Source organism: Thermobia domestica, chromosome 13 (assembly GCF_964235325.1).
Source record: "Thermobia domestica chromosome 13, izTheDome1.hap1.1, whole genome shotgun sequence".
Taxonomy (NCBI): Eukaryota; Metazoa; Arthropoda; class Insecta; order Zygentoma; family Lepismatidae; genus Thermobia; species Thermobia domestica.
Window position 1 is genome coordinate 200,808,253 of NC_137466.1, and position 15,112 is coordinate 200,823,364.

The following is a 15,112-nucleotide window of genomic DNA, read 5'->3' on the forward strand; positions in this document are numbered from 1 at the left end:
GAGAGCTCCGGGGAGGCAGTGCCCCCAAAAAACTTGTCTGAAAGAAACACTACCTCCGTGTCATCTCAAGCCGAGTGACACGTCGTCGTGTGCTTCTGGATCGTCATTATTGATGTCCCTTATTCATTGAATGTTTTCGGGCGTCCGCACTGAACGTGTTCTGTCCGTTCTTTGGCGGTCGCAGACTGAATAAAGTTGCCGAAAGCATGCTACCAGGGGGATAATGCAGGGGCGGATCCGCGGGGGGGGGGCGATCGGGGCGATCGCCCAGCGCCAGAAGAAGAAACTTTCTTATTTTGTAAATAAATAAAAAAACATCCCAGAGTTTGGAGCTCTTAAAAGTAGCTCTAAGTAGCAGTATTACAACCCACCACCCCCCAGAAGTTTCCTGGATCCGCCACTGGGAGAATCGTAGTCTGATGAGAACAGTTGCGCACTTTACAGTGGTGATGGTATGCCCTCTGAGTGAGGACAATGGATCTTTGGTTTTCAAAGTACCGTTCTATTAGTTCGTGTGCTGTTGAGGACTGAATCTCCCCATTGCGAATCTCTGTAGATTACTACACAGACCTGGAAAACAAAAAGACAAATCAGTAAACAGAAAGAAAAAAAGCACTTTTGGTGCATTGCCATATGCGTTAAATATGTGCCATCCTGTATATAGGAATGAATATTGAAACCGGAAGTTGTACTAACTTTACTACTTCCGGTTTCAGTAAAAGAGTAACAGCAGAGACAAAATCTATTCTTGGGATCTTGAATCATAGCAAGAAACTGCTTCTCACCAGTTTTTCATTATGATGATTTGTTTTGAAACCTGCAATCGTATATTTCCACCATTTCCGATTTCAATAGAGGGATAAAGGTAAAATAAAATGTATTTTTATCAAACTTCTTACATCCATATAAAAAATCCGTTTGTCTCTATCCTGTACCATTTCTGAGCTCTGGAGATTAATATTGAAACGGAAAATGATAGAAGATTTCTCCTACTTCCGGTTTGAATATAGGATTAATTGAAGAGACAGAAACCTATTCTCGGGACGCTAAATCGATTAATATAAACCACTTCTCGCTTATATCTTGGTACTTTTGCTCTGATACCTATCAATAGACTGAAAGACAGACGGATAGACGGACGTAGTTATACTATAATATTTCTCATATTTATGCACAAGGCAGTATGTACGAGGGAGAATCAGAAACTACGGGTACAGGGACGATATTTCTGGAATTTCGTCTGTTATAGAGGAATGATAAGTTTGCGGTAATTTTAACACTTGGAGTTGGCAACTGTGCAGAGTTTCTGCCATGCGCCACCTACAGCGCTAGTTGTAGGCAAACGCAAATCGTTTGGAAAACCGGTTTCGTGAAAAAGTCTGCTCAGTTATTTGATTTTTGAGCGAAACATGTAACCGCGGCTGAAATTCCCCGGCAACCGGTAGAGGTTTACGGAGGGACTATAATATCTCGTTAGCATATCGCAGAATGGTGTAGAAAGTTTGCGGCTGGTAGAAAAAAACTTTATCACGCTGTTGAAGCTCAGAGGATCACCACACTGCTGAAGCAGTTCCGCGGAGGTATCATCGACCACCCTCCCTACAGCCCGGACCTCTTTCCAAGCGACTTTCACCTGTTCCCACACTTGAAGGAGTACCTAGGAGGCCATCGCTTTGCTTCAGACGAGGAGGATCTCGAACACTTCGTGACAATGTGGCTGAACACGCCAGAACAGGATTTTTGTCAGAAGGCAATATTCAAACTCATTCCACGAAGGGACAAGTGCTTCAACCAATATGGAGACTATGTTGAAAAATAACCTAATGTACAGTATGTACTATCTGTTTGATTTATTGGTTGTATGAAATAATATATACACATTTCACTGCAGGATTTGTAATATTAGTTTCTGATCACCCCTCGTGAAGTGTAATAATAGCACTTTTAACTGATCTAGTAGATAGTACTGTCTCTTTGGTGAACGGAGTCCCGGTTTCGATTTCCATTGAGAAAGTATTCAAATGTCAACGCATTACGGTGGTTTGAACTTAACCTTCACGTATAGCTCCACGTCTCATATAAGTTTCGTTCTCAAACACAAGAAATTATTATTATTATTATTGTTTTCTACCCTACAACAAACGCAAATGTAAAAATGAAACTGTTATATAAAGAAAAACTAATTAATTCGTAGTATACTTTAGCTTCAAATTACAAATGAGTTAAACTAAAGATTCAATTTTGGTGATTCAATGAGGAATCGGTTCCTACTTCAATCAGATTCGAAAAGATTTCTAGTTTTCTTTCCAGTTGCCAGGATACACAGAAAGGCTTTCAACCATTCTATTATTAGATTTGACTCGTGTCATGTGTTCAGATGTCAATTTTTTTAGTTATTTCTTCACGTCAAGCACACCTCTCGAGAAAGGTGTTTCCTTCTTTAGAACGTATTTCTCCTATTTCTTTTTTTCTTTCTTTTCTTTGAGATTGTGTTTCCGTACCAATCATCTTCTACATCACTGGAACTCAATAGGTTCTTTTCCTCATACAATGTAAATATATATTTCTTATTTTCCAATTCATGACATGTTCAAAAATCATCAATCACTTTCAAGTTTTATGAGGAACGTCGGACATGTTTGTTTTCTAGTATATTCCTTCCCTGTGTTTGTTTCTTCTAATGTGGCTTCGCATTTGCTAACGTAGTCGCTAACGGGCTCACATTTGGCCCCAGGTCCGATACCCGTTGGGGGACACTCGGTTGAAAAGATGTAACAGCTTTTTCAGACCAGCCATCTTGAGTAAGGTTTTTCCTGAGGTTTCCTCGTAGATATTAGCAAATGTCGGGATGGTATTATCTGTCAGGAAAGTAAATGTACACCTATTTTTCGAGTCTGGCATTCCTGCGCTCTATCCGTGGAGAGTATGAGAATTAAATCAATCAAATGTTTACTGAGGGGCAAAAAGAAAAGTTTAATCTGAAAAAGACATTGCAGAAGGGCACAAGCTGTCAATACGAATAGTGCATAGTGTAAATAAAGGACGACACCAAAAGAGAAAGCCAGAAACAGCTGTTAAGCTTAGGAAAAAGAGTAAAAATTGTCGAAATGGGAACATAAAACACAAATACAACAAATACGCCGACAACTAAATATTCACAACGCTATGATCTTGGTGTAGTGGTTAAGATGCTGGCTTACAAATGCAAAGGACGCCAGTTCGAATCCCCGTCATGGACACTTATGAAAATTTTTTGTTAATAATACATAAAGCTCATGAGAGATGGTAAAAGAGGTCGTATTTAGTCTTTCGTAGCAATTATTATTGGTAATGTTTAGTACTGATAATACTTTCTGTCTTTGCGTATTGCTTTTATTCTTTTCTTCATTTGGAAAGAGAAGAATATCCGAACAAGTGCCACCAAAATTCCTCATATTTTGAATGTAAACGCCATTTGCAATTAGTAAAGAATAAAAATTGAACGTTCCGATGTAGCTGCAAAAAGTAAAAAAGAAAAACATGGAAGTGGAGTGTTGGAATCCATACTCATTGTTATTAAAAATACAATTTCTACATGCCTTACACCTCCCGACCACGTTTCTACGTTAGCAAGAAAGAGGCTTGTGTTTAGGTTAGGCTGGTCAATACGTTTTGCAAAGGGGCTCGGTTTAGCTCCGACGCATCACAGGTGCGAGAAGGGAGCAAAACACTTTCTCTCTCTCTCCCTCTGTGTGTCTATTTATCTATCTGTATATATATAACGCTATTTGTGAATGCCATAACCACCCTAATTTTCAGCGGATTGAGGCGAAAATTGGCACAAACATTAAATGTTGAAATATCTTGATGAGTTCGTTAACCAGAATAATCAGATGAAAATGTTCAAAATGGCGGCCCTTCAAACTCTTAAAAACTTCCAAGGGAACCAAATTTTGCCCATAAATAGATATTCAGAAAGTTTGAATAACTTTTCCTCTTTTACTGAAATATTTGTGTGCAGGAACTTATTGAAATATTGGACCCGATTAATCGCCTAAAGAAGGTTCATGCCCTTTCGCTATAGTCAGGCTTTTTTTTTTTTTTTTTTTTTTTTTTTTGCAGGAGGGGGGTTATTTTCCTATCGGAACAAGATGATTATTAGTGATGATATGGAATTACACATTAAAAGGAACTTGTGAAACGTGTTATTTGAAAGAATAATATAATAAATGTGCTTTTCCCTAACACAGAGAACTGTAAATAATGTATTTCGAGTTCGGGAGTGTGAATGGCGAGGAGTGTTATTTGATTTGCTTTTTAGTAACACATTGCATTGCAAATAAAGGTAGGCAACATTAGTGGTAAGTAAAACAACAACAACAACAACAACAATAATAATAATAATAATAATAATAATAATAATAATAATAATAATAATAATAATAATAATAATAATAATAGGTGCTGTTTGTGGCAAGGCAATATCTTCCTCAATTCTTCTTCAAACGTAACGATTGTAACGCCATATCTCCCTTACAAACAAAATATTAGCAATTTATATCGAGAGAACGGGAAGTTGTAAGCTATAGTGATGGGAGCAACTTTGGACAGTATGGACTCATAGTACTCAGAAAAATATGCGATTTCAATGAAAAATGAACGAAGAGTCATTGTCATGGGTAGTCATGGGGCCACGGCAAGTCCCTCTTTAGGCAAAATGTCAATAACTTATATCGAGAGAACAGGAGGTGATATGCGATGGGACCAACGTTGGACACCGTGGACCCATAAGGCGCATCGAAAAAAAATAGGGGGGGGGTGCCAGCCAGCCTTACTTATTTCCATATAATAATATAAAAGTATATTGTCGAAATACGCACACGAGTTAGCTAGTAATATTTCATATTACAGTATTATTATTATTATTATCGACAGCGTCTTTTCATTACGTGTGCATGTTTGACATGAAGCCAAAGAGAAGATCCATCATTCGTAGAAAGAATAAGAATAGTCAGTTACTTTAACTGTGAACGACAGCGAAAAATACAAAAAAAGTGAGTGCCTGTAGCGAAAAGAAATAATACTTTCTCTCAAATGGATAAAAAAATCAAGCCGAGATAGATTAGAACTCGCATGGACGGTGGGACAAGCCAGTGCTTGGTCCACTTTTTTTTTTTTTAACTGACTCACCGAACGTGTTTCAGTAACTTACTTATTGCTAATATTACTTGCTTCACTCGTTTAACTTGCATTTTCTAATAACTTATAACGACAGGGACACGAACAGAGAAACATCGAGAGCAGTTAAAAATCATAGATGCTCTCCCGCCGGGAATCGAACCCGGGACACCTTACACCAAAGCCACACGTGCTAGCCACTAGACCAGCGGGGAGGCCACCGCTCATTCTCTGTGTTGTTAGGGATTACGACCACTGTATTGCCAGCTATCACTTCTGTGGGTTGTATATTATGATCACATGTTTCTTCTTTGCTGGAAGAGTTAAACCTACATTCTATGTAATACATGAGGTATTTAGACCTACATGCTCTTCATATAATGTAATAAAAGGGTCATGCTGGGAATAAAAAAAGAACATTCCTTGGACAAAACGGAAACTATTGGCATCAGAAATATTTATCTAAGAGGCATGCGCAGTAGTATATTTCAGAATAGTTATTGTTTAGTTCAGTAAACGAAGAAAGGGATATAGAAAAGCAAATATGTCGCGTCAACGAGAGCGACCAGAGTTGACAGAGGCGAAAGCAGATGTGTAGTAATACAACAACTTGGTTAAATTGATAATTGGTTCTTTATTCTGTAGTAGATCGTATCACAACTTTACGGGAGAGCTGAGAAAGACTCACTAACGCTATCGTATAGTAAGCTTTAATAACACGATCATATAGATACAAATGGATGTAACTGTGAGTACTACAACTTGGATTTAACGAAAGCCGTTTAGATATTCAGTGGTTTGCAGGGTTGTATAAGACACAAAAAGATAAGACACAATACAATTCTTCATACCTCAGCTTCCAGTAGTTAGATACATGCAATTTCTGGTTAGATACTGAAACTCCTGTCGGATTTTAATACGTGACTTATTGCAGGATACAAAATGCTTTGCATTACTTGTTTGTTTGTAGACAGCTACTAGCTTAGTGTTCTGAAAGGTTGTGTATAAACTAGGGATAGCCAATTCCGGAATTATTACTTTTCGGACTCCCGAAAGTAAAACCGGAGAAATTCCGGAATTCGGAAAATTCCAATTTTGGATTAATTCCGGAATTCGGAAAAATCCGGAATTTAGAAACTTCTGATTTCGTTAACATTCCGGAATTCGGAATAATCCGGATTTTTTTTCGAAATCCGGAGTTTTTCTCAATTCCTGAATTTTCTAAATTCCGGATTCTTCCCGAGTTCCGAAATTCTTCTGAATTAGGGAGTTTAACTTAATTCCATAATTTTCCGAAATCCGGAAAGTGAAAGTTCCGCTTCCGAATAATGAATTTATTTTGGTTAATATGAATCGTGGCGGAAATAAGTCTTTGACCAGGTAATGGCGACTGCTTTGAAAAAAAGAGAGAGTATGAGAATTCAATCTGTCATATTTGTAGTTTCGTGTGGAGAAAAAACAAACTTGTGAACCAACGGTTTAAGAAAAAACTCAAGTTATTAATGTAAACTTTGCCGACATCATAAAAGAAATATGAAAGACATTTTGAATCGAAGAAATATACAAGTTTGCAAGTAGAGACAAAGAAACCTAACGTAACCAGACAAAAAAACGAATCGTTTACTGTGTAGCAATCGCGGTTCAGTGGTCAAGGTGCTTGTGTGAATGCACGTTGTATTTTTTTTTAATTTAGGATTTTTGATGGCGATTGATCGGCGATAACATACGTTTTATTATATTCAGATATTTGAATACTCGGATGTTTGAATACTTGAACTATCAAATCTTCAAGAATAATAATAGTAATAATAATAAACTAATAATAATTATTATTATCTCGTAGAAGATTAAAAGCTAGGAGCTAATTATAGCTCAGGTCATACCATTACAAGTGACATTTGGAAAGAATATTTCGGTTTGGTTTAATGTTGCCCACGACAAGAAAAATTTCTCATCTCGTTTCTAAAACAAACAAAATAACATGAGAATTAACATTTTACATTCGAGACGGGACAAGGCTAACTTTGTATGTCCATTCTTTAAGTAACAATTGCTCTGTAGACTGAATCTCATAGGCTATTTCGTTACATTGTATTTCAGAGCTCATTGAATTATGCTCTGTGCAGGTATTTTTGTAGCAAATCTTTTATATTAACCTCTGCATATCCTAAAAATTAGTTTATTATATGCCTTACTGTTGCGTGATATTCAGTTATATTTATTACAGTTATTTTCCTTAAAATATACAGTAGAATACTTCCTACATGAAACTTCAATCTAGCGTTCTAGTTTAAAATGTTGGTAGCAGCAGAGGTGTGTCTTGAAGGTACGGAAAACTTTCCCCGAAATCAACTTTTAAGTAAGGTTTGCCAAATTTCAGGGCAAGTTTAAATCTTTTATTATTATTATTATTATTATTATTATTATTATTATTATTATTATTATTATTATTATTATTATTATTATTATTATTATTATATCAACACCGTGTATAATCTTTAAAAGATATACGGTTTGTATCTGAATAGTAAAAGCTGATTGACTGTCGATCTCGGTCGTCGAGAAGTCTTCAGGAGGGAAGGACATCGGTCACGTTCTGGGTTTGAGTTCCGAAGGGGCAAGTATTCGGGCTCGAGCCAAAAATTCTTAAAAGTTATAGGCTTCAGCCAAACATGTTCAAAACAGCTGGGACCGAGTTTAGGCTTCTCAACGGGTCCCATCTAACCTACTACTAACCCATCCTATCTAACTACTGGAAGCTGAGGTATGAAGAATTGTATTGTGTCTTATCTTTTTGTGTCTTATACAACCCTGCAAACCACTGAATATCTAAACGGCTTTCGTTAAATCCAAGTTGTAGTACTCACAGTTACATCCATTTGTATCTATATGATCGTGTTATTAAAGCTTACTATACGATAGCGTTAGTGAGTCTTTCTCAGCTCTCCCGTAAAGTTGTGATACGATCTACTACAGAATAAAGAACCAATTATCAATTTAACCAAGTTGTTGTATTACTACACATCTGCTTTCGCCTCTGTCAACTCTGGTCGCTCTCGTTGACGCGACATATTTGCTTTTCTATATCCCTTTCTTCGTTTACTGAACTAAACAATAACTATTCTGAAATATACTACTGCGCATGCCTCTTAGATAAATATTTCTGATGCCAATAGTTTCCGTTTTGTCCAAGGAATGTTCTTTTTTTATTCCCAGCATGACCCTTTTATTACATTATATGAAGAGCATGTAGGTCTAAATACCTCATGTATTACATAGAATGTAGGTTTAACTCTTCCAGCAAAGAAGAAACATGTGATCATAATATACAACCCACAGAAGTGATAGCTGGCAATACAGTGGTCATAATCCCTAACAACACAGAGAACGAGCGGTGGGCTCCCCGCTGGTCTAGTGGCTAGCACGTGTGGCTTTGGTGTAAGGTGTCCCGGGTTCGATTCCGGGGCTCGGCTGGACCCCCTATTGCGGACCAAGATTCGCACTGGCCGTATAGGTTGAACAGGCTTTGCCGACAGTCGGCTGACAGGAACTCAGTACTATTCTTTTTAGTTCGCATAGAGACAAAACACACACAAAGTAGAGCAAATAAGGTCCTTTTTAGGTCCACAATACCTATATAGATATTCGGCCCTTATTAGAGCCACAGTCTGAAACAGCGTAACTGTCCAAGATGCCGAAGCAGAAGCGACCAGCTAAGAAGAAGGAGGGACAGAAGAACCCTGCCGCAGAGAAGACACCAAACCAAGAGGAGCCACAGCACCCAAACCCAGATGAAACTATAGTAGCTGAACCAGAGAAGGGACGGAGCGAATTTCTACCCGTGGTGATGTACTCCGTTGGCCACAAATTCCAGACTCCAGAGAATGTCCTCACCGAGATAAAAAAGAAGATGGACACTTCCGGGATGGAAGTAATACAAATCAGAAAAAGAAGGTTTATGATAAACTTTCCCTCTCAGCTTGTTCGAGAGCTATTCTTACGCATCTTCAGTCATGAAGACTTCGGAGTTCACTGCGTGATCGACGATGGGGAGGAGAGGCCGAGCTCTGATGAAGAACTAGAAGAAAGTGGCCCTTTTCAGAGCCATGGAACTGCACACACACAGGAGGAAGCCTTACAGGTGAAAAGCCAACCAACACACACAGAGAAAGATCAAATACAGGTGAGAAACCAAGAAGAGGATCAACAGCGTCAGAGGAAGGAAGACTATTATGCAAGCCCGGCTTTTAAAGAAAAACTCGAGGCCTTCAACAGAAAGTTTCCCCCAAAAGTACCACAAGCAGGAAACTCTAATCCGTCCGAGTGCATAAACAGAGAAAGTGGCCCTTCTCAGAGCCACAATGAAGAAGATGAAGAAACTGGGGGCTTTGAGGAAGTAAAGTCTAGAAGAAAGAAGAAACCTCAGCCAGAAACGCAGGGGAACCGGCCCTTTCCAGGACCAGAAGAGAGAAGAAGTACAGGTCTCAACCGCAAACAGAAGCAAAGAACCCCAACATTTACTTATGTAATAAAAGGGGTACCACTAGATGAAGACTTAGAACCTATTAAACAGGAGTTACGCAAGAAGAGCATTGAATTCTTGAATATCATAAGAATAAGATCAGCACTCCCGCTGCTACGGGTCTTCACAGCAAATCCAGAGCAGGTCCATTTTCTGATAATGCATGGAATACACATCAAGGGAAAGCTCCACAGAGTAGAGGAATCCAAAGTGCAGGCAAGACCAGACCCATGCTGGAACTGTTACCAGTACGGGCACCGAAGGCAGCAGTGCAACCAGAAAAGAGTTTGTTTTCGATGTGGGAAATCACACAGTAACTCCTGTAATAGACCTATTTCAAACATGTTCTGCGCAACTTGTGCTACGGACGGACATAGGACCGGAAGTAGCGGCTGCCCCAAACGGCCTCGTCATCCGGAACCTCCACAACAAACAAGGACGATCTTCACAAAGAAGCATACTGTAGAAAGCAAACAAGAAGAGCATCAAAGTATGACACACAGACCACAAGAGAAACAGAAAACAAGACAGCAAGCCAAAGAATCACAACAGCAGATACCAGTACCAGATCACATCAAACAGTATGTTAATGAAGCCATAAAAGAAGCCACAAATAGGATCATAGTGTGGGTCTCCAGCCTACTAACCAACGCTACAAACCAAGAAACCAGCAGACAACTAGCTAAAGACATCAAAATAGCATCACTGAGAATCCTCAATGCACATCTACAGCCAATAACCAGCTCAGACGGATTCATGTACATCCCAGATCCAGAATATATCGACCCAAAGCAAAGGAGAAACAGGAAGAGACCAACTAAGACAACACCAAACCAGGCAGCAACGGGATGAAGGGGAAGAAGAAGAAGCCCAAATTGCATGCTAAAAAATAACATCATGTCCCACTAACCAAAATATCCCACCAAACTACAGACAATTAACAAGTAAGATTAAATCACACCCAGCTTTAAAGTTGAAATATTACAGACAGTAAAATATGCTTTTACATGGTTTTTCCCACCCCTTCTTTGTGTGGTTTACCATGTAAATAACTTGAGCATGTGCATGACCGATAAAGGGGGTTTCCCTGGACTCCATGTGTTTCCGGGGTTTCTCCTCCTACTACCCAAGCCAATGGTGAGGTGAAAAATTCTTCACGCGCTTTCCTATCTTCTTATTTACCCTTCTTTCTTTCTTTAATACACACTGTCCGGTAAATGTCTTTGGATAAAAACCGCGGCGCGACACCACAGACGACATGCTGCTTTAGATCTCTAACTGCATGTAGGAGGTGCACGTAGATATAGGTTGGTGCATCACTCAAGGGGGCGAGCTTTCTTGCTAAGGGGCCCTCTTTATTCTCTAATTTATTTCCGTATTTCCCGGCGGGAGAGCATCTATAATTTTTAACTGCTCTCGATGTTTCTCTGTTCGTGTCCCTGTCGTTATAAGTTATTAGAAAATGCAAGTTAAACGAGTGAAGCAAGTAATATTAGCAATAAGTAAGTTACTGAAACACGTTCGGTGAGTCAGTTAAAAAAAAAGTGGACCAAGCACTGGCTTGTCCCACCGTCCATGCGAGTTCTAATCTATCTCGGCTTGATTTTTTTATCCATTTGAGAGAAAGTATTATTTCTTTTCGCTACAGGCACTCACTTTTTTGTATTTTTCGCTGTCGTTCACAGTTAAAGTAACTGACTATTCTTATTCTTTCTACGAATGATGGATCTTCTCTTTGGCTTCATGTCAAACATGCACACGTAATGAAAAGACGCTGTCGATAATAATAATAATAATACTGTAATATGAAATATTACTAGCTAACTCGTGTGCGTATTTCGACAATATACTTTTATATTATTATATGGAAATAAGTAAGGCTGGCTGGCACCCCCCCCTATTTTTTTCGATGCGCCTTATGGGTCCACGGTGTCCAACGTTGGTCCCATCGCACTATCACCTCCTGTTCTCTCGATATAAGTTATTGACATTTTGCCTAAAGAGGGACTTACCGTTGCCCCATGACTACCCATGACAATGACTCTTCGTTCATTTTTCATTGAAATCGCATATTTTTCTGAGTACTATGAGTCCATACTGTCCAAAGTTGCTCCCATCACTATAGCTTACAACTTCCCGTTCTCTCGATATAAATTGCTAATATTTTGTTTGTAAGGGAGATATGGCGTTACAATCGTTACGTTTGAAGAAGAATTGAGGAAGATATTGCCTTGCCACAAACAGCACCTATTATTATTATTATTATTATTATTATTATTATTATTATTATTATTACTGTTGTTGTTTTACTTACCACTAATGTTGCCTACCTTTATTTGCAATGCAATGTGTTACTAAAAAGCAAATCAAATAACACTCCTCGCCATTCACACTCCCGAACTCGAAATACATTATTTACAGTTCTCTGTGTTAGGGAAAAGCACATTTATTATATTATTCTTTCAAATAACACGTTTCACAAGTTCCTTTTAATGTGTAATTCCATATCATCACTAATAATCATCTTGTTCCGATAGGAAAATAACCCCCCTCCTGCAAAAAAAAAAAAAAGCCTGACTATAGCGAAAGGGCGTGAACCTTCTTTAGGCGATTAATCGGGTCCAATATTTCAATAAGTCCCTGCACACAAATATTTCAGTAAAAGAGGAAAAGTTATTCAAACTTTCTGAATATCTATTTATGGGCAAAATTTGGTTCCCTTGGAAGTTTTTAAGAGTTTGAAGGGCCGCCATTTTGAACATTTTCATCTGATTATTCTGGTTAACGAACTCATCAAGATATTTCAACATTTAATGTTTGTGCCAATTTTCGTCTCAATCCGCTGAAAATTAGGGTGGTTATGGCATTCACAAATAGCGTTATATATATACAGATAGATAAATAGACACACAGAGGGAGAGAGAGAGAAAGTGTTTTGCTCCCTTCTCGCACCTGTGATGCGTCAGAGCTAAACCGAGCCCCTTTGCAAAACGTATTGACCAGCCTAACCTAAACACAAGCCTCTTTCTTGCTAACGTAGAAACGTGGTCGGGAGGTGTAAGGCGTGTAGAAATTGTATTTTTAATAACCATGAGTATGGATTCGAACACTCCACTTCCATGTTTTTCTTTTTTACTTTTTGCAGCTACATCGGAACGTTTAATTTTTATTCTTTACTAATTGCAAATGGCGTTTACATTCAAAATATGAGGAATTTTGGTAGCACTTGTTCGGATATTCTTCTCTTTCCAAATGAAGAAAAGAATAAAAGCAATACGCAAAGACAGAAAGTATTATCAGTACTAAACATTACCAATAATAATTGCTACGAAAGACTAAATACGACCTCTTTTACCATCTCTCATGAGCTTTATGTATTATTAACAAAAATTTTTATAAGTGTCCATGACGGGGATTCGAACTGGCGTCCTTTGCATTTGTAAGCCAGCACCTTAACCACTACACCAAGATCATAGCGTTGTGAATATTTAGATGTCGGCGTATTTGTTGTATTTGTGTTTTATGTTCCACTTCGACAATTTTTACTCTTTTTTTCTAAGCTTAACAGCTGTTTCTGGCTTTCTCTTTTGGTGTCGTCCTTTATTTACACTATGCACTATTCGTATTGACAGCTTGTGCCTTTCTGCAATGTCTTTTTCAGATTAAACTTTTCTTTTTGCCCCTCAGTAAACATTTGATTGATTTAATTCTCATACTCACCACGGATGGAGCGCAGGAATGCCAGACTCGAAAAATAGGTGTACATTTACTTTCCTGACAGATAATACCTAACATAATAGTCCCAGGTCGATTCTCTCCTTTCCCATTCCTTTCTTCCTCTCCAACTCCCTGGGCAGTGTGATTGCCTAGGGACGTTATCCCTTATATATACATGACGGGCTAACATAGCCATAGATACCGAAAGCTCAGAAATTTAATTCCTAATCCTGTTTCTTCCGATGTTCTGTTTGTTAGAATTACGCACTGAAACTTAATACAATTGTGCTGTTAGTACGTCTGTCCGTTACTACACACAATAACTCTTGATCGAAAGTAATTATTTTAAAAATTATTTTTGATGCTGGAGCAATTATCTCGGCCGAGTTCATTAATTGCATCAATCCGTTAACTTATTTACGAATAACGAAGACCATCCAAATCTCGTTTAAAATCTATAATAGTAACATTTCCTAGCTTCTCTGCAACCTGTAAACTAGCAAGGACATATTGGTTGCCTACAATAAAAGATATGTAATTTTTCTTTATGCCCTTCTGAATAGTTATTCCATACATTGAATCGAATGGTCCTCTTTACTATCTTCAGAAGAATTTATTTGCGTTTGTTTTGGAGAAGATACACTAAATTGAAAAAAAAAATAAGATAGGTCTTTTTATGTTATAAAATAGTTTTTAATGTTTCAAAGCATATAATGGAAAATCCTCAACAGAAACTAATTAACTGAACTGTATTTAATATATGGACATGGTTATGAAAATAATGTTAACATCTATACTTTGTATACGGTAGTTGTCAGGTGCAGTTGCTAACACTAAGGACACGTGTGCAGCGCCTGTCCATTCGTAGTACTGTTTTAGATAATCATCAGGCGATGCAGAACGGAAGCATGAAACGGGAAGATGGTTGTAATGGAATATTGGAGACCTCTGAATTTCAAAGGAACTGAACTGAAATGAAATCTTTCAGTTTAACGTCCACGATTATGCAATTTAGCCTTAGCCTAAGGGAGATGGATGATTAAGGCAAGCGACTGATGATAGAAGAATTGGTGGAATGAAATTGTAGGAAGAAACGAGAGTATCCCAAGATAACCCACGAACACGATGTTGACTACCACAGAGTTACTTGAACAGGAATCGAATTTTAAAGGACCCAAATTGTTGATGCATGCTTACTTGTCGAAAACCATTGCATTAAATGTGTCGTGAAGAATAGTGTCCAAGATGAGTACGACCTACATCTCGTGAGAAAACATCAGTGAAGAGGATAGTAGTGGAGGGAAGAGAAGCCTCAATCACAGGGATCCCCGAGCATTGAAGATGATTCCTACCAATGACTACTTAATCAGCATCTAGAACATTAGTGTCTTGCAAAATCAAAGTCAGAGGCGAGTTGCACAATCTGAACATGTGCTACTAGGTTGCAATTTTCAATCTGCTGATCGCTGCCAATAACGCTTTAGATTTAGAAACGAAAATTTTTCATACAAAGAACATGCAAAGTGGCCTGTCGATGTTGCAAACATGTGACGTGTTTCTATGAGTCAATTTTCATCTTATTTCCAACAAGAGACCACATGGCGGAGGACGCCCCAAAAAGTTTATGCACTAAACTGCTTCTTTCTTGCTGTAAAACATGCAGATGGCTCTATGAATCTGTGGACCATAATTTCTTGATATACCATGAGTCATTGA